At 36.8% G+C, this 16,839-nt stretch overlaps 1 long non-coding RNA gene across 1 annotated transcript; it reads left to right on the top strand.

Annotated features, from left to right (window-relative positions):
• Positions 1–282: 282 nt before the first annotated feature.
• Positions 283–7,492, top strand: LOC116998248. Its single transcript, XR_004418343.1, has 4 exons — positions 283–414; positions 1,614–1,616; positions 1,866–2,003; positions 7,377–7,492. It is a non-coding gene; the product is annotated as an uncharacterized LOC116998248 (long non-coding RNA).
• Positions 7,493–16,839: the final 9,347 nt, after the last annotated feature.

Genomic DNA, 16,839 nt, shown 5'->3' with positions numbered 1-16,839 from the left:
TACCAGGTACAGCTTTTGCTTAGCAGTTAGCTGACACTACAAATCAGTAAGACCACTAAAACCACCAGCCTAGATTAGCACATGATAAAAAGTCATTGACTATTGGTTTTGATATGCTTTTTAAAGGCTGTGCAGAGCAGAAAATCATCTATTAAAATATATGCTACCAGTGAGGAAAGTATTTTTTCACAACATAGGCTGATATTCACAAGGAGGAATAGTTTTCCATCAGCTGCAGATGTTCCTACTTTTGTCCGTGCCTTCTGTTTCTTTCAGACCTAGCATCCACAGAAAGATGCCCCACAGATGTTGCATTTTTAAAGATGTACTCTTGTCCTGGCTTCCACTGTGTGGAATTAGTGTCTGCTATGAGATCAGCTGGCATGTTACTGCATGGTGGCAGGAACCTCTAAGGTGAGGGTGCCCAGGTGTGAGTGAAAAACTTTTTGACCATCTCCCATGATTGCTCAATATCATATGATAAAAGGAAACCTTTGCAGCTAGGGCTTGATAGAGCTGCATTTTATATTCCAGTAATCTAATTTCAATAGTTGAGTGACTTGTAAGTATATACACTACATCATGGTGTTCATTCACTGGTACTTCACCTCCATTCAGTAGTAGGTCCTTTGACAGATTTTCAGAAGCAGTTATGACTGCAAGAGAGGTGAAGAATGAGTGCTCTGGCCTTCTTGAGCCAGCTACTATACAAACACTTTTAGGCAAACTGAAGTTTGAGTTCCAGTTTGTACGCATTAGCTAGGTCAAAGTTGGGATGGGAAACAAAGGACAAAGAAGACTCAATTTCTTTTCAGACTCCTACATGGAACAGTATAAACTCTTTTAAGTCTCAGAACTAGTAGCTCAGAGATATTTCTGAGGATCTGTTCTAAATTTTATACAACATCTTATATTCAGTTGTGGCCTTATCACTAATGCCAACATATAACCCTGTAGATAACAAAAGCCCTCTCTAAACAGTTTAGAATAGCTGGAACTCTGTCATTATGAGGACATTCCAGAATCGAAGGATGTAGCAAAAGTAAGGCTTTCACTATTTGAAATACTGAATGGAATGATTGATTTAATATTTTGAATTCCCTTGATACAGAAATATTAAGTGGTGGCCATAGACCAACATGTCTTAAAGTAATATTATTTCGTTCCACAGCCCGAGGAACTGAATTACAGTCGAGTCCCTGCTGTACTATATGTTGGAAATAAACATATTCTTACTTCTACACAAGCCAAAATCAGAAAATATTTCTTTTCCATTCTCCAATTTATTTGAAAATGAACACAAATTAAAATTTTTGCTGGCTTTCAGGTAGTATATTTGTCACCTCCCCTCCAGCTGAATAGAGGAAACAGCTAATCTGACCTTGTGCAAACCACCTGCATCTTGGTGCACTCATCTTTTTGTGAAGAGAATCCAAATAGCAAAGTCAGGTAAAAGCATAGGAAAAGGCCCAAATACAGAAAATCCAGTGGTGGAAGCAGTCTGAGTTCTTCTGTAACTTACACAGCATAGCTTCTCGTGAAGAAGAAATCCAGCTAGATGAAAAAAAAAAAAATACTCCCTAAAGATGCCTGTTTTTCTCACTTGACACTAGAAGGTACATGGGTAGCTGCCTCAGGTGTCTGTACTGCAGATCTTTAATGTTAGATGAGACCAACCCCATGAAACATGGCCTGTCTCAGGTCATAGCAGAGCTCTCTGGTAGAGTAAGGACAGACAGATCTGTAGTTCAGCTTCTCACCAGGAACCATGAGATTTTCCATCCCTGCTTTTAGGAACATAAATTTGTATTACCTGCATCACCTGGAGAAAGGGCTAAACTGAGCTCCTATTTTCTTGTGTGCAGCCATAGGAATCCTGACTTCCCTTTCATGAGAGACAAATCCAGAAGCATCTCCAGTTTCTTCTTTCCCCATTTCTGGGTATTTCCTTCAGTGGTAATTTGAAAAACAGCGATGAAAGGAGAAGATTGTCTGGGAGAAAGGTAAATGATTTTAGAAGTTCTTTTGACACCACAGTCACAAAGAGATTTTCTCTATCAAGAGTGTGTGGGGTTAGATTCTAATCAAAGAGGTTTCACATTCCATAAATGTATGACTCTGAATGAAGCTATCTTACATTAGAAGTGGTTTTGTTACTTTCAGAATAGATTGGTGGGAAACCCCTGCTCCAGATTTCCTACATAACTTCTTTTTTTCTTAATTCTCAGCATTGGTCATTTCCCCCAAGCACATTTGTTTCACAGAGTCACAGAATGGAAAGGACTTCTAAAGATCATCCAGTTCTAACGCTCCAGCTGTGGGCATGGAGGTTTTGCACTAGCATCTGATTACTGAAAACCCTGTCCAGCCTAAATTTTTTCCTCATCTGAGATGCCCTTATAATTTCCATGGCACAAAATTCTCCTCAAAGCTGGCTAACATGACAATCAGGAGTCTCCAGATAAATGGAGATTGAAAAGTCCTCAATTGCCTTTGGGACATTATTAGATTAAGAGGACTTTGAATGTTATATTCTTATATTATTTTTCAGTTTTAATGAGATATCTAGAAACTGCTGTTCAAACTTTTTTCCATATCCCATCAGTGCAGTGGACATAATCCCAATGTTTATTAATAATTTTTATCACTGTCTAAAATTGCTTGAGAGAACTGATGAGTAGTTTCAGATGGATTGACTTATAACACAATGGCCTAGGCTGGAAAGTGACAGACAATTTAAGTCCTTCCTATATTTTTTGTTTTTTTTTTTCTTTTCAGCATGTGATATGAAAAGAAAAGAAGGAAGTATGTTTCATTTTCCATGTTCAGGCATGTAACTGCTAGTCATGCACATAAGATTTGGCATCTATAAAACCAGATGTCTCTTGTAAAAATCAGGTCCAAGTATTTTATCCAAATTCTTATGAAATTCTCTCAGTTTGTCTACTTAAAGACACTTAGCATTGCAAATTTACAGGAGTAAAATTCAGTCTGGCTTCAAAACCTTGCAATGTAATTAACTGAGACTTTATAAAAAAACCATAATTTGCAAGCCAGCACACTATTACCATATTAATACTCTGACCCTTTCTGTATGAGGCTCATGAATTCAGTTGTGCTACATCTATAGGATGCTGTGACAGAAGTAGAAAAGTGAGGTAATGTAGCTCAATTACACCAATCAAAAGGTTGCTGTGTTCAAAGACAAGGATTAGTGTTAATAATTTTTCTCCAGGGAAGAAAATGCTCGATCCAGGTTCCTTTAGGGCCTGTAGATCCTTGTCAGGATGCAGAAGGGAAAGAACTCACATAACTAGGTAATTTCAGCTCCTTTGTTTGGCAAGAATGGCCTATGAGATAAAACATTAGGAAAGGCTTTCCTCCATAATTGTTATTTTGTTATCATTGACTACATTTACTAGGGTTGTATAAATACATTGGTAAAGATATTGCTTAAATCTTTAAAAATTGTCATTAAAAACCTAAACATTCTTCAGTATTGGTTCAAGATTCCCAAATAACATTTATTATACAATAGAATAATAATTAGAGACAGTGCATAAAATGCACGGGTATTTTGCATTTCTCTTTGTATATGTTATTTTTAAATTGTTTGCCATGTTGCAGAAACCTAATGCACCTGAAACTGGGACAATACATCTTAGACATACTCTTTGTATTTGAAATGGAAATAAATATGTCTGCAGTGAGTTTATAACAAGTTTACCTCCCTTTTCCATCATTATAATAATTTTCTTACAGTAAGGAGAGGTGCAAGCAGAATATGAGATACATGTGTAGAGCTTGCAGCTCCAGCAGATGAGCAGCTCCTGTAAGTTCAGTGTCTCTGATGACTTTTAAGGGGGCTAATAAAGGACAAAATCAGAGGGGAATGCATCCAAGGCTGATTAAGCTTAATCGGGCAGCTGTCAAAGGTAGTAAAGGCTCTTGTCAGTGCCCCTCTAGCTCCTGCCACAAGCCCAGGAGAGTGATACCCCAATTTGTCCACCTCCAAGTATTTTTTCCCATCTGGTCTCATTAAAAAATTTACTGATACTATTGTGATAGCTTTGCTGTTTTTCACTGGAAGCTCTGTCTTTACATAAGACAAGTATTTGAATTAGGGCAAAATATGGTGGTAGATAATGGAAAGCAGGAAGGTGGAGGTACCGTCTGTTAAGCCTATTTATGTTCTGATATATTATTAACACTTGTCTTGGATATCTTTGAAATTTCAGAACTGAAATTCAGTCCCTGATAAGTCAATGAAAAACACTGTTTCTGTGTGTCGCTAAGATCTTCCTCTGATAACGAGTCACAGGGAGGGGAGTGCGAGGCAGATTCCTGTGCTTTTGTGTTCACTGTGTGCCCACTAATTCTTAACTTCAGTCAGATAGTGTTGGGTCACATTATAAGCTTGTCACATGCAAATATTTCTATTTTTTGTGTACCACCATTTTCAGTTATTTTGAATTCTGCAGGTGAATAAAGTGGCCTCTGTGACTTTGAAAGAGATTTCCAAAATATATGCTGTGCTATTTCCCTATTAACAACAAAATTATTTAGGAAGAATTTTTTTCATGCACTAGTATATGTATATAAGTAAAATAAATAATTCATGCAAAACATACTGTGCATATTGTGTTTTTCTCCAGTTATTACAGGAATATGTTATTAACATGCTTAGGCTTCTGTAGAGGTTTCATTTTTCATGTCTTTTCTACATACTTCTAGTTTCGCTGTCCTTATGAAGTTCCTAGCTTCTAAATAAATTATGTCACATTGAAATGTTTTATGGGAATTAGAGCCATAAAAATTAGGTCTTTAGGGGTATGGGTTTAAATGACTTCCTGGCTTCCTAGGTGTGTGATTTTTCTCTCATTCGCTATAGATTGGTGTTGTTAACAAGGTAGAAAGAAGAGTGATATTTTTGTTTAAAAATAAGAATTGTTTTTCTTTTTCTCTTACACAAAATAAACAAAATCAATGCTTTCAAATGCTTTCAAATTTTGTGCATTAGAAAAAGTTCTTGTTTAATTGCCATGTTTTGATTAAATCAGATTGCTTGTTTTCTTATTTTAAATTATTTTTAATCACAATGCAACAGTAGTTCTAGATGACAACTAACAGTAGTGGTCAAAATGGAATTTTCCAATTTTATTGTAATGTATCATTATATTTTTTTAGGTGACACTTCCTCACATTAGACATGTTTTGCAGAATTTGTCTCCCATGAATTCTCATTTCCTACAAGAATTATGTAGCATCAAGTAATTTACAAGAGCTCTAACAATGGTTTATTTTTCCACAAAGTATTGTGTCACTACTGATTTATGCCAATGAAAAGGAGAGACAATTCAAGTCATACTAATTCCTTATATGAAGCAGTATGTGGAGATATTCAAAAGAAGAGTCCAGTGGTGTGAAAATTTTATTTGCAACATTTTTTTCTCTATATATATATATTTTCAGTGGATTTTGTTCAATTTTAGAGTTTTGCAGCCCAGTATTTCAGAAGGGCAAATTTTGGGGATTATTAACTCATATAAATGCTATGAGTTTTTTATTTATTAGTATACCAAATGCCTTAAATCTCTGACTTCTTGTATTCCAGTTCCTCAGAATCAGGTACATAGATTTGCCTGGTTAGATTTGAATCATGTTTTGGTCTTGGGCTTTATGCAGTTGTAGGCATGGTATCGAGTCTGATTTGCTTCTTGAAATCGACCTCTGTCACTAATTTCTGGTATAAAAGGAAGCCAGAAGGAGAATTGATCAAATGGTTACTACACTTAAAAAAACCCAAACATATATATATATATATATATAAAATCACAGACTTTAATAAAAAGGTAATTGCTTTGACAGTTATAAATATCTCACAAACTATGGTCAGTTGCAGAGAAGAGTTTTATTTTCCAGTCTTATGAAGTGATATTCATCTAGCCAAACATGGATACCTAAAATATGTTTGAGTTAATCAGTACAAGCTTCCCCTGTAGTCAACAGAATGAAACGTATTTTTCTGAGCAGTGTATCTCATTAAAAGATAGACCTCTGAAATAAGTCAAATGACTCATGCCTTTAAAGTTCTTGTAAAGCTCTACTGACAAAATGGACTCTATGCTGACTGTCTTAGAGATAAATATTCTCTGTTCATGGCTGATGCTGGGTGAGATGAATCCTGCACTATTCATCTACCCACAAGAATTACTAACTTTTTGACTTACAAAAATGTGCTGACATATCCTGCTCTATTTTAAGCATATTTAAGAAACTCAGTGATGTTTCTCTAGGTCTGTCAAAAACTATTCATAGAAATCAGCAAAGAGGGGTGGTTTATGTTTAGTTTCGTCAGCACAGATTCATTTTGTGATTGAAGCAGTTTTGAACACTTCTGTTCAAGGCTACACAATGAGGTCACCAAAAGGGGAGAAAGCAAACCCTGAATCCATTTCCCCTTGTGCATTTTTAATAGAGTGTGAAATTGTCCTAATATAATTCCAATAAAATCAATAATTTTTAGTATTCTCAACCTAAGAAACAATTTTGCCAATTTCCTCCATGTAACACTGCATCTCTCAGCTTATTACCAGCAGTGTGTAAAAGACACAGATGCAAACTTATCAAAGACTAACCAAGACAGGGTATCTCTGATCCCTTGATTCCCTTAGGGGAACTCCTTCCACTTAATGCTGTGCAAGCTAGTTATTTTCTCAAGCTCTCTGGAGGCTTCTGAAATTTATTTCCAAAGGTGTCTATTCATAATGTGTTGCTTTTTTTAATACTGTTTTGCATTTATTTATAAAGTGGAATTTATGCTTTTTTTAAATCTTGTGTGCATGAGATATTTCTTTCCTCTTTGTATTCCCCTACTGCAAGATAACCCCTTATGAGGGGTGAAAGATGCACTCATTTTTCAAATTTTCTACTGTTTCTCATAGAGAATAAATGTGTGCTGACTCACTTATTTAGCAGAAAATTCAGTTTAAAATCTTCTGATTTTTGCAGTATATAACCATACCTCCATCTCAAAGGAAATCTAGTTTCAAGAGAGCCTTTTTTAGGCATTACTTTCACAGAAGCATAGTTTTCAAGTATGCTAACTCTTATTGATTAAAAAATCTCAGAGCCACCTAGTAGTACATCAATGGCTAAGCCAATAAAAACAAATAGCATTGTAACTGATCACACACATAGGCAGATTCTCAGCGGGTGTATATCATCTTCGGTTCATTAACCTCAATGAAGCTAAATGGATTTTACATCAGCCCCAGATCTAAGTTTAATGTGTGAATCTGTTACCAAAAAAAAAAAAAAAAGAAACATTTATTGAGAGATCAGAATTTGTAACATTTTTAATGCCTTTTTTGCAGAGGCTGAGTACTGCTGTGTGAAGGAATCCTGCCTCTACTAAAATATTTCTGACACTTCCTGACACCCTAAATTCTCCAGGAGAGAGAAGGAAAAAAGAAGTACTCTTTTCTTATCAGACTTTCATGGATCTGTCTATGTTTTGGTTTAAAGTTCTTTGAAGGCTTGTGAAAGTTGCTACACAAATAGTTCTTGAGACTGAAATACTGTTTTGCTGTATCTGAGAATAGTAACTGCACAGGATATGAATTCTGAAAACAACAGCCACAAAATAAGAGGTAAGGTCGGGAAAAAATCTGGGCTGTAAATTATTGTAAGGGAAATCGAGAGTGACTCTTCCATTTTTCTGCTAGACACCTTAATGCCTTGCTTCAGCACTGGGCCCTTGTCAAATCTTTGAATTATTGTAGAAGCATAGGCTCTACCCAAATCTTATTGATGCTTCTGTTGACAAAAACTTTATGGGCAGTCTAGGTTTTGAGGCAATACAATTTGGCACGTGCCTTTTCTCTAGAATATGTGACTGCTTAAAATTTCAGACAAGAAATTTTGATGTTGAGTGTAAAAAAAAGAATAAATAAATATTCCAACAAAACTGAATGAAAACAACATAAAAACAGAGTTTCACCTGGTGAAGTAAGCCTTGTTATTTAGCTGAAACTTTAACAACCCTTCAAACTATTCAAAAAATAGCATTCTGATGAGTCAGACACAGCTCAAAATAAACTGAGAAAAGTATTGTGTAATAATTCTTGAAAACGTTCCTTCTATTTCCTGGCCTTAGTTAAATTATCATTGACACAAACAGCTGTATAACTTATGGGTGAAATTGTCTTCTTTTGTAGCTGGTGTGCTCAGGAAAAAATAATGTATTTAATCTTTAGCTTCACGGGTGGCTAATACTGGGACAATATTTCTGTGATGAGACCGCCTTTAACAGTGTGTCCCCTTGTTTGTATTATATACTTGTGATATTATTAGGGTAGTTTTTGTATCTGTGTATTGAATATGTCAGAGTATATGCACAGCAAAATCAATGTAGATGGTGTTAATAAAGTTGAGCACAAGGTGCTTGCATACAAAACATACTCACTGGGTAATGTTTCAATACTCATGTTTCATATTAGTGGCCAAGGCAATAAAATTGACATAAATTTTGTTTGTTCTTTATATCTACTTTCACTGATGATTGAAAAATACTGCAGTTAATAAGTTTATGCATTTTCTTGTTTTTATTTATGTGAAGTGAGGTTTAAGTCTTAACTTATCCATCAGACAGGAAATGCTCTTTTCTGATTCTGGGTGCTTCTAAAATTGAGACAAAATTGATAAAATCCAGAACCTGTCTTGCAAATGTAATATAGTAAACTAGATGTAAAGTAGAATAAATGGGTGACACAGAAATGTACAGTTTCTGCTAACCTTGTGCCTCCCATATCCTGTACTATATGATATTTTGATGTCTAGATATTTTAGAGATCCTTCTCCAAGAAGAATGTTAACAAGTATGTAGCTCAGATTAAACAGGACAATGCTCAGACTTGTGTTCTGGCATTATTTATTTTATGTAGAGAGATGCAAATATTGTAAGCTCGGCTGGGTATTCCCAGGCCCAGTGGTGAGGTTGTTTCAGAAAGACCAGGAAGATTGCATTTCTCATGGGTCCAGGATGATTAACTAAAGGGGACAGCTGTAGGATGGAGAAAACTACATTTCAAGAAATGCGCAACCTTACTTCCCACTGGATACACACTGGAGGTCTGATGGTTCCTTCTGGTCAGCCTGCGCTTCCAAGGGCTTAGGAACGAGGACAGGTAGTGATAATTGCAAGTGAGTCTGATAAATTTTCAGGTGAAAAAAATTCTCAATCTAAAATAGCCTGAGAAAGATTTGGATGGCCCAGTGGGAGATTACCAGCAGTCCATATGACAATATTTTCAAGTTAAGCTGTATGGGGGGCTTTTTTGCAGTTGGGAAAATTTACCAAGGTCACCATCTCTCTTGTGTGATGGGGCAGGACCAGTTTATTTCCAGGAAAGCGTATGAAATATTTAGACAACATTTTGCTGCTTTAATTTTTTGATTATTTATTATTTCATTTTGTTTGGGGGTGGCATTAGCAGATGACTCAGGAGTCTGCTAAAGCCATATGGTCTTGTGTTTGTGTTTGAGGACAGGTACTCAAGGGATCCTCTGCTCTTCTACTACTGAGAATGAAGAATGTGCACTGTGAGCACTTAAGTGTCCTGGTCAGCTACATCAGCTCTTGCAGCATCTGTGAAAATCTAGGAAAGTTTCTATACTTTACAAGGTGACATCATAAAAGTTCCAAGAAGAGCACAGAGCTGACCCATAGAAAGGACTGAACAGAGACCTTTTCACTTTACATACAATTTTCCTAACACCGAAGTTCACATATTTTGAAATACCATTATATTGCTTTATCCCCAGGAAAAAAATACAATGTAGTATGAGGTGAAAAGCATGTATAGCTGAGAATGACAGTTGGCTGCAATAAATTATGACATATGAATAGTCACTCCAGAGAACACTGTGGGATAAATGGCAGAGGATGGCCAAGGACTAATCACATCTTCTTCTTAATGTGTGACCTCTCACATTAAAGAGTCTTTAATACCATGCCATGATACTATTAATTCAGGTGAGTGTCAGTAAATAACAGCATTTTAGAGAGCTTTTCTTTGGCTTTCTCTAATACAACAGCTGACCGGACTTACTCGATTAAGGAACCTCTGGCAAGAGATGAGTCTTGGTGATATGAACCTTGGAGAAAAGCATGTCACCGAAAAAAAAGTAAAATACCCCATGTAGTTCATTGTCAGAAACTCTATTCTATTTTGATTTTCCATTTTGTCTTATGTTTAGTTACTAACATGATGGTGTGTCCAACACAAAAGGATCATTTCAAATTGTCTTTTTCCTGTTAGCATCAAAACCATACAAAAACCCCCAAAAAGTCACAAACCACCACAACTAAAAACAAAACTCCAGAAGATGTTTTCTTGAGCCTCTAGTTTATCTCAGTTGCAGAAATGAAGGCGCTAGACCCATAGAAAAAATCCTCCTCCCACTGCAGTCTCAAATTTGAACAAGTATGACGAGTTTTCCTATGTCTGAGTCATTGTCAAATGAGACCTACAGCAATAAGTACAGGAATGAACTGTATGAAGTCTAGACTGCTTTCAAAATGTGTGGAGTTTTCAAGTCCACAGCTTTCAATTCTCTTTTTTTTTCATCTGCAATCCATGTCAGGTTTAAGCACTGTTCCTGGAGGAGGCAAAAAAGGAAAAAAAAAGAGAGGCATTTCCTGTATGAGTGCTTTCTCTTAGCACCCGTTTGCATCATTATTCACTTGCCATGGTGGAGGGCAAGTGTGAATTGGAGCCTCATCTGGATTTCTCCAGAAGAACTGGAGGAAAAGGCTAGGTAGAAGTTGCAGTAGTTGCAATGTCTGAAATGCAGAACACCAGAAAAGAAAACAAAAAATATTTGCTCTGTAGTATGAAATCTACCTACTGTGTACTACAGTGCATAATACAAGAGTGCAATTCTTATTAGAAACAAATGAAGTCTAAAATATATATGGAAATTAAGTATAAAATATATATGGAAATTAAGTATAAAATATATATGGCTGAGGAACTTTGGGCATTTGGGGAAGCAAACAGTACTCTAGTTCTTGATTTAGGTTGTATTCAGATTTGTCTGTCTAGTATGTGCAGATTTTTCCTGTTTTTTTTCCCCCCTAAAATTTTTTCTGGGACTTTTTCTTTGTTTGTTAAATCTTAGTGAATACAGACAGTTTGTTCTCTTTCCTGCTTATTTGCACAACAGAGGAACTGCTCCAGCCAAAATATTTTATCTTTCATGTCCTTAAATTACTGAGCAAATCATTCTCCCCCAACAGAGAAATTTCTACTCCACCTTTTAATTTCAAGTTATCTGGAAATCCTGCCCTGGTGGCAAATTAGAAAGGGCAAGCATAGATCACATAAAAATTTTCAGTAGGAAGTTTTACTAAAATCATGTTTAACTCCTTGCCTCATGTCTGACACCAATCTCAGATTCTTGAAAAAGGACTAAGCAAGGGACAAAAAACCACAGCCAAAGCAATTTTGTTTGAATGAATTATAGGTGCCAAAGCTTTTTCTCCCAAGATCCTGATCAGTCCAAGTACTTGTCTACATTGAAAGTACAGAAGTGCATTCACACACTTACACATATCAAATGTGTTACTGGATAAAATTACCAGCCAACAGAGACCATAGCTGTAAAGAAGATCAGAGCTGAGAAGCAACCTGGGAATTCATGGACCTCTCCTCAACAGACTGAGAAGGGACACCAGATGTTTCCAGCCTCAGTGGCCCACACCCTTCAGCAAGGGTGAGGTCTCTGCAATAGGGCAGTGAGAATGAAAAGGAAGAAAATGAGATCATTGAACATGGGGCAATGGCTGGAAGAAGCTGCTTAATGCAAGGATAAGCAGGCCAGTGTTTTAGGAAGTCTTTCAGTGTGAACCACTTGTCTGTGCCTGTCAATGAATAATTAAACTGCAACTTTTTAAAGGATGACTAACCTAGACTGAGTATCTAAAAACTCCTTAAAATTTTAACTTTAATGAGCACTTTAAAAATGTATCTTTATGATACTAAAACTAATATACATGTTTTTTAAGGCAAAAAATTATAAGATGATGTTCTTTATATTTATGCTGTCACTCATGCTTTGACTCTGATCACTTATCTGGATAATTAAGCAGTATCACTGAGGAACCAGATACCAGAAATCTGATATTAATCCATCCCTCCTAATAGCAACGCAAAGCCACTGGGGTGGAAAGCAGCCTAGTCTTCCTAATCCCCTTTTACCAACATTTCGGCATCAGCATATCTCATTTATTTTCAAAAGTGGTTCAAGACACACTATCGCTGGCTTAAGTCTAATTTAGGCTTTAAATCAAAATATATTAAGAAATGCAAAAATAGTCAAGATTACCAAGATTTCTTGAGGGAATGATTCACAACCAGCTCATGTCCCTCTGACAGGAACCAGGGACAGCTAAATGATTGTTGCATGTCTGCATTGCTTTAAGGTACAACACTTTCCTTTGAATTAAAAGAAGGCAGGATTACAGTGGAGACCTTGAGATCCCACTGCCATACTTATCAGGTATATGTTAATAATAGTCTGAGCATCTTTTACAGACATAATTCACCTGCCAGTACTGAAGAGTCCAAGGCTATTCTGTTCTCTCCCTTATGTGCATGTGTCAGTGTTTATGTGAGCCTTGTTGTCCCCTTCAAAATATTCTTGGCTCTTCAGAGTATTTTTGTGTTTAGTTTCAGGACTGTCCTAAAGCCCTTGCTTTTCACTGTTGCTCCCATCATCCCCTTGTGCATTTTGAGGTGGTTTGACTTGAGCCCAGCATGGATATAATTTGACATGTACCACAGCAGTAAAGGTAGTGGGTAATTGTCTGAATAGGAAAGCTGCACCCCTGTCCCTTCCCTGCCTCCTCCATGCAAACCAACGTGAAACAGATGAACAGCACACACCCAGACTGAACACCATCCTCAGGCTGTGCTCATGGTGCAGAAGCACAACCCCAGCTGATGACACGAGTTTGGGCTCTGTTATGGCTTGTGGTGTGAGGCAGGTCCAGCTGTCTCACTTTCTATGGCAAACTCATCCATTCAGCCCTGCTCTCAAGTGGCTGGAGTTGGTGCTGGGCAGTTGCTTCTAAAGGCTGAGAAGCTACAGATATTGGTGTGTTTGAATCATGAATGGCAACGTTGATTTTGATAGTTATCTGACTACAGGTTGTGCACTGTTTACTGCCATATCATTGTATTAGCTACTGCTGGCATCCCCCTGTGCATATTGAAGATGTAATACTTTGAAATCGCAGCTGAAAAAATAGATATATTATGACAAAAACAATAAAAACCAAGCTTAGCCACCTACTATAGCCCCAAGGTGATGCCTTTCCTGAGGGTCTTAAGGAGGAGCTGAGAAGACTTATGAGTCCGTTAACCTTACCCACTAACAAAGTTTTCAAAGGCAGTGTAATGGGAACGGAGTCCATGTGTCATCATAGTAAAAGTATGAGGCACTTTCACCTTGTTTTTGTGGCTCTGCCATCAGAGACAGACACACTTCAGTGCAGGAGCCTTCAGGAGACTGCTGGTTTCCCATGTATATTTTATTAAGTGTTAGTGCCACCAAACACTGTACAGATGGGGGAATCTATCACTTTATAAAATAATTAGTCTGCTATTTTCATGACAAGAAGAAACAGCAGCATGTAGGCAGCAAACTGAGGTGCTGCTTTTACCTTCCTCATTGTTTTTGTATTTTTACCAAAACAGGAAAATATTTTTACAGGATAGGCGAATAGTGCCACTGGATTTGAATTAGAGGATCCTTAATTAATATGTCAGAATATGAGAAATGATGAAAATATGTATAATTAAATTCTTGCACTAAAAACAGAATTATAATATGTGACTAAAATAGATCAGGGACTTTTTGTGTGTGTGTGCTTTTTTTTTTAATTAAAAAAAAAAAAATCTGGTATCTTTGCACTATCTTGATTACATGCCTGGCTAAGAGATAGGTCACCCCAAAAATTACACACTATTTGTGAAAATGAAAAGAATTTTCCCAGTTCTGTGAGTATAGTGTTATTTTCAGGCTAATATACAGTAGTAATAGCTTGGTACTGTGGCAACCTACATTGTCGATAATAAGAAGCTGTTTGAGACAGGTGCTTGAAAGAGCAAACTTCTTACATAAATTAAATACCTATTTTCAACTACATGGCTCCAATTTTCAAAGGCAGTGAATTATTCTGGGTATTCTAGTTTTCCAGGGCTCAAAATCAGACATAGGCAGAGGACCTGATTTTCTAATTTTCAGTGTTTATGGAAGATCCAACTTCACTAAAATGTCTGAGTGCCTCTTTTCTTCCCCTGTCACTCAGGAGTTCAATCAAATAGGTCAGTTTGGATGCTAGGTCACACCTATGCAGTGAGTAACCTCCCAGACTATTTTACATTAGACGTTTGTTACTCTGATAATCTCTTCTTCTTGTGCATATGCTGTACTTTTTTTAGTTTAAGAGAAATATCATAAACTGAAAATTTCTTTTTGTCCCTACTTTATGGAAGATTTAAAAACACTTATGTGAAAATTAATTGTAGACTAAAACTGATGTAAAAAATAGGTGGACATGTAACAGGTCTGTATGAAACAAACAAAAGACTTTCCTTAAAAAATCCCATCTGGTACTGAATCTAATAAAACATTATTTATTCAATTACTTGATATATCAGTCATATAAATCTCCCACTTCTTTCACAATTTGTCTTAGCAAAATTTGTCACTCTGCACCCCACTCAGATCCTCAAAGGATTTCAAAATCCTGCTCCCAGCCTGGATACCAGCATTAAAAGGGGAAATGTCCAGCTGCATCCAGTGGCAAAAGAAAACCCATAAACTACATATAATGAAGAAGTAATTGTATGAAATTGAGTTTTCTGTTCTTGTACTTTCCTAGCATTCAGCTCTTCAAAGAGATAGCAAATATTCTATTGGTTAACATTTAACCCAAACTAATAGGTCCAATCTCACATACTCAAATAAATCATAATGTCTTTTCAATTAGTTTGCGCTTTTGCTCGCTGCTGTCCTGAATAATTAGGAAAACAATTCACATTTCACTAGGAGATGATATGAAGTGTTATTCCTGTGATAATTACTAAGCTGCAGTTCAGTTTCCCTGGCTCCCACCAGGTCACCAGGGCACAAAAGAGGACACCATGAGAGCATTAATGAGCTCTCATTGAAGATGTTAAAAAGCTTGTATTGATCTGTTTGTCCAAGAAGGAGATATTTAAGCCTTTCTGCTGAGGGCAGGAGAGACAGAGATTCATATCACAAAGCCTTTTATCCAACCCCTTCTGTTTCTAGCTTCAATATTGCCCAGTCTCAGCATGTCTGGTTCTGGAGGTCATACTTTTAAACTTTCACAACATTTTTTTTTCTTTTTCTCTTTCTTCTTTTTTTTTTGTTAAAAAAAAAAAAAAGAAAAAGAAAAAAAAAGGAAAGAGAGATAATATACAGAGTACACTTAACCTTTACTACAGGGATCCCTTTACACAGCAAGCTATTTCTGAGAACAAGCTGCAGTGCAGTAAGATCTCCCTTCTCACTATATACCACTAACACACATCTCAATTAAATTAAGGACACTCCAGACAATGCAAAGTCTGACTCAGTGCAAAATTTTGTTCATATTTTGAAAGTGGATCAAATCAAACCCCTTTTGGTGGGGGTCAATCAGACTTTTTTCTCCAACATCACTGCCTTTTTGTGAATTTCTGCACTTGCTATTTCTGTCTGGAAGCAGAAGTGGAAGAACTGTAAGGCTACAAAATCATCAGTTCTTGTGGTATCTTCAGAGGAGATTTCTTTCTGCAGGCAGGGGAGGCAAATCTTGTCCTGCTTTCAACTCTCTGCATTGTTATGATATATTGCAGCTGTAAACTGGTTCTGGGTACACTTTACTACTCATCAATTTTGTCTGCTTTCTTTTAAATGCCACAATGAACTGACAGTGAGCATTTGCAGCCTGTCTGGGATAGAGTATGGGAAAAATTAATGTAACTGTAAAAGCTGTAATTTTTTTTGTTTATATTTGTCACCTGAACCAGCTGTTGTCTGGTTCAGCAAGGTTATATCTCCATTTTCACTACATCTTATTCACATTCATCTTGGTACGAGCAACTCAGTAAGGCCACTTGTGTGGGTCTATTGTAACTGATTACTGAAGAGACACGTTGAGATCTTTCATGGATATTGTTAAGGAGGTGTTCAAGATCTGCTTCTTTCTCAACATACAGCAAAGGCCATTCTAGCTGAAAATATCTCAGTGTTAGTTTTAAGCATCTAGAACAGTGCAATGATAAGAACCTGACAGAAGGGCTGGTAAGAAAGAACTTGCCAGGATATTAGACAAGGCCACCCCATCTTAAGGCTGTAATTAGGGAATAAGATCAGAGCTCCATCCTATCCTTCCTGGCTTGCTTTTCTCTTCAGTCTTAAGTAACTTGAATATCATGGCCAATTCTAAGATGTATTTTTTCTGAGAATAGATTTCATAGCCTACCACTACAGAATGAATGAACATACAAATCACACTCCCAGCAGCCTGATGCAGCAATCACCACTTCAGGGATGGGGCTGGCAAGAGACCCTGTGCATCTCTGCCACTTGTGGTAACCACTTAATAAAGATATGAGGGAAAGATTCAGGAACAAATAAAATTGGACATGGATAGGAAGTAATGACCCTTGAGTGACAACTGAGGTGATGTGGATGAATATTAAATGTGAAGGGTCTGAATAATTCATTGAAGGTTCAAGGTAAAAGGGTTAACCTGAT

This window comes from Catharus ustulatus, chromosome 6 (assembly GCF_009819885.2).
Source record: "Catharus ustulatus isolate bCatUst1 chromosome 6, bCatUst1.pri.v2, whole genome shotgun sequence".
NCBI lineage: Eukaryota > Metazoa > Chordata > Aves > Passeriformes > Turdidae > Catharus > Catharus ustulatus.
This window is presented reverse-complemented; position numbering and strand designations above follow the sequence as displayed.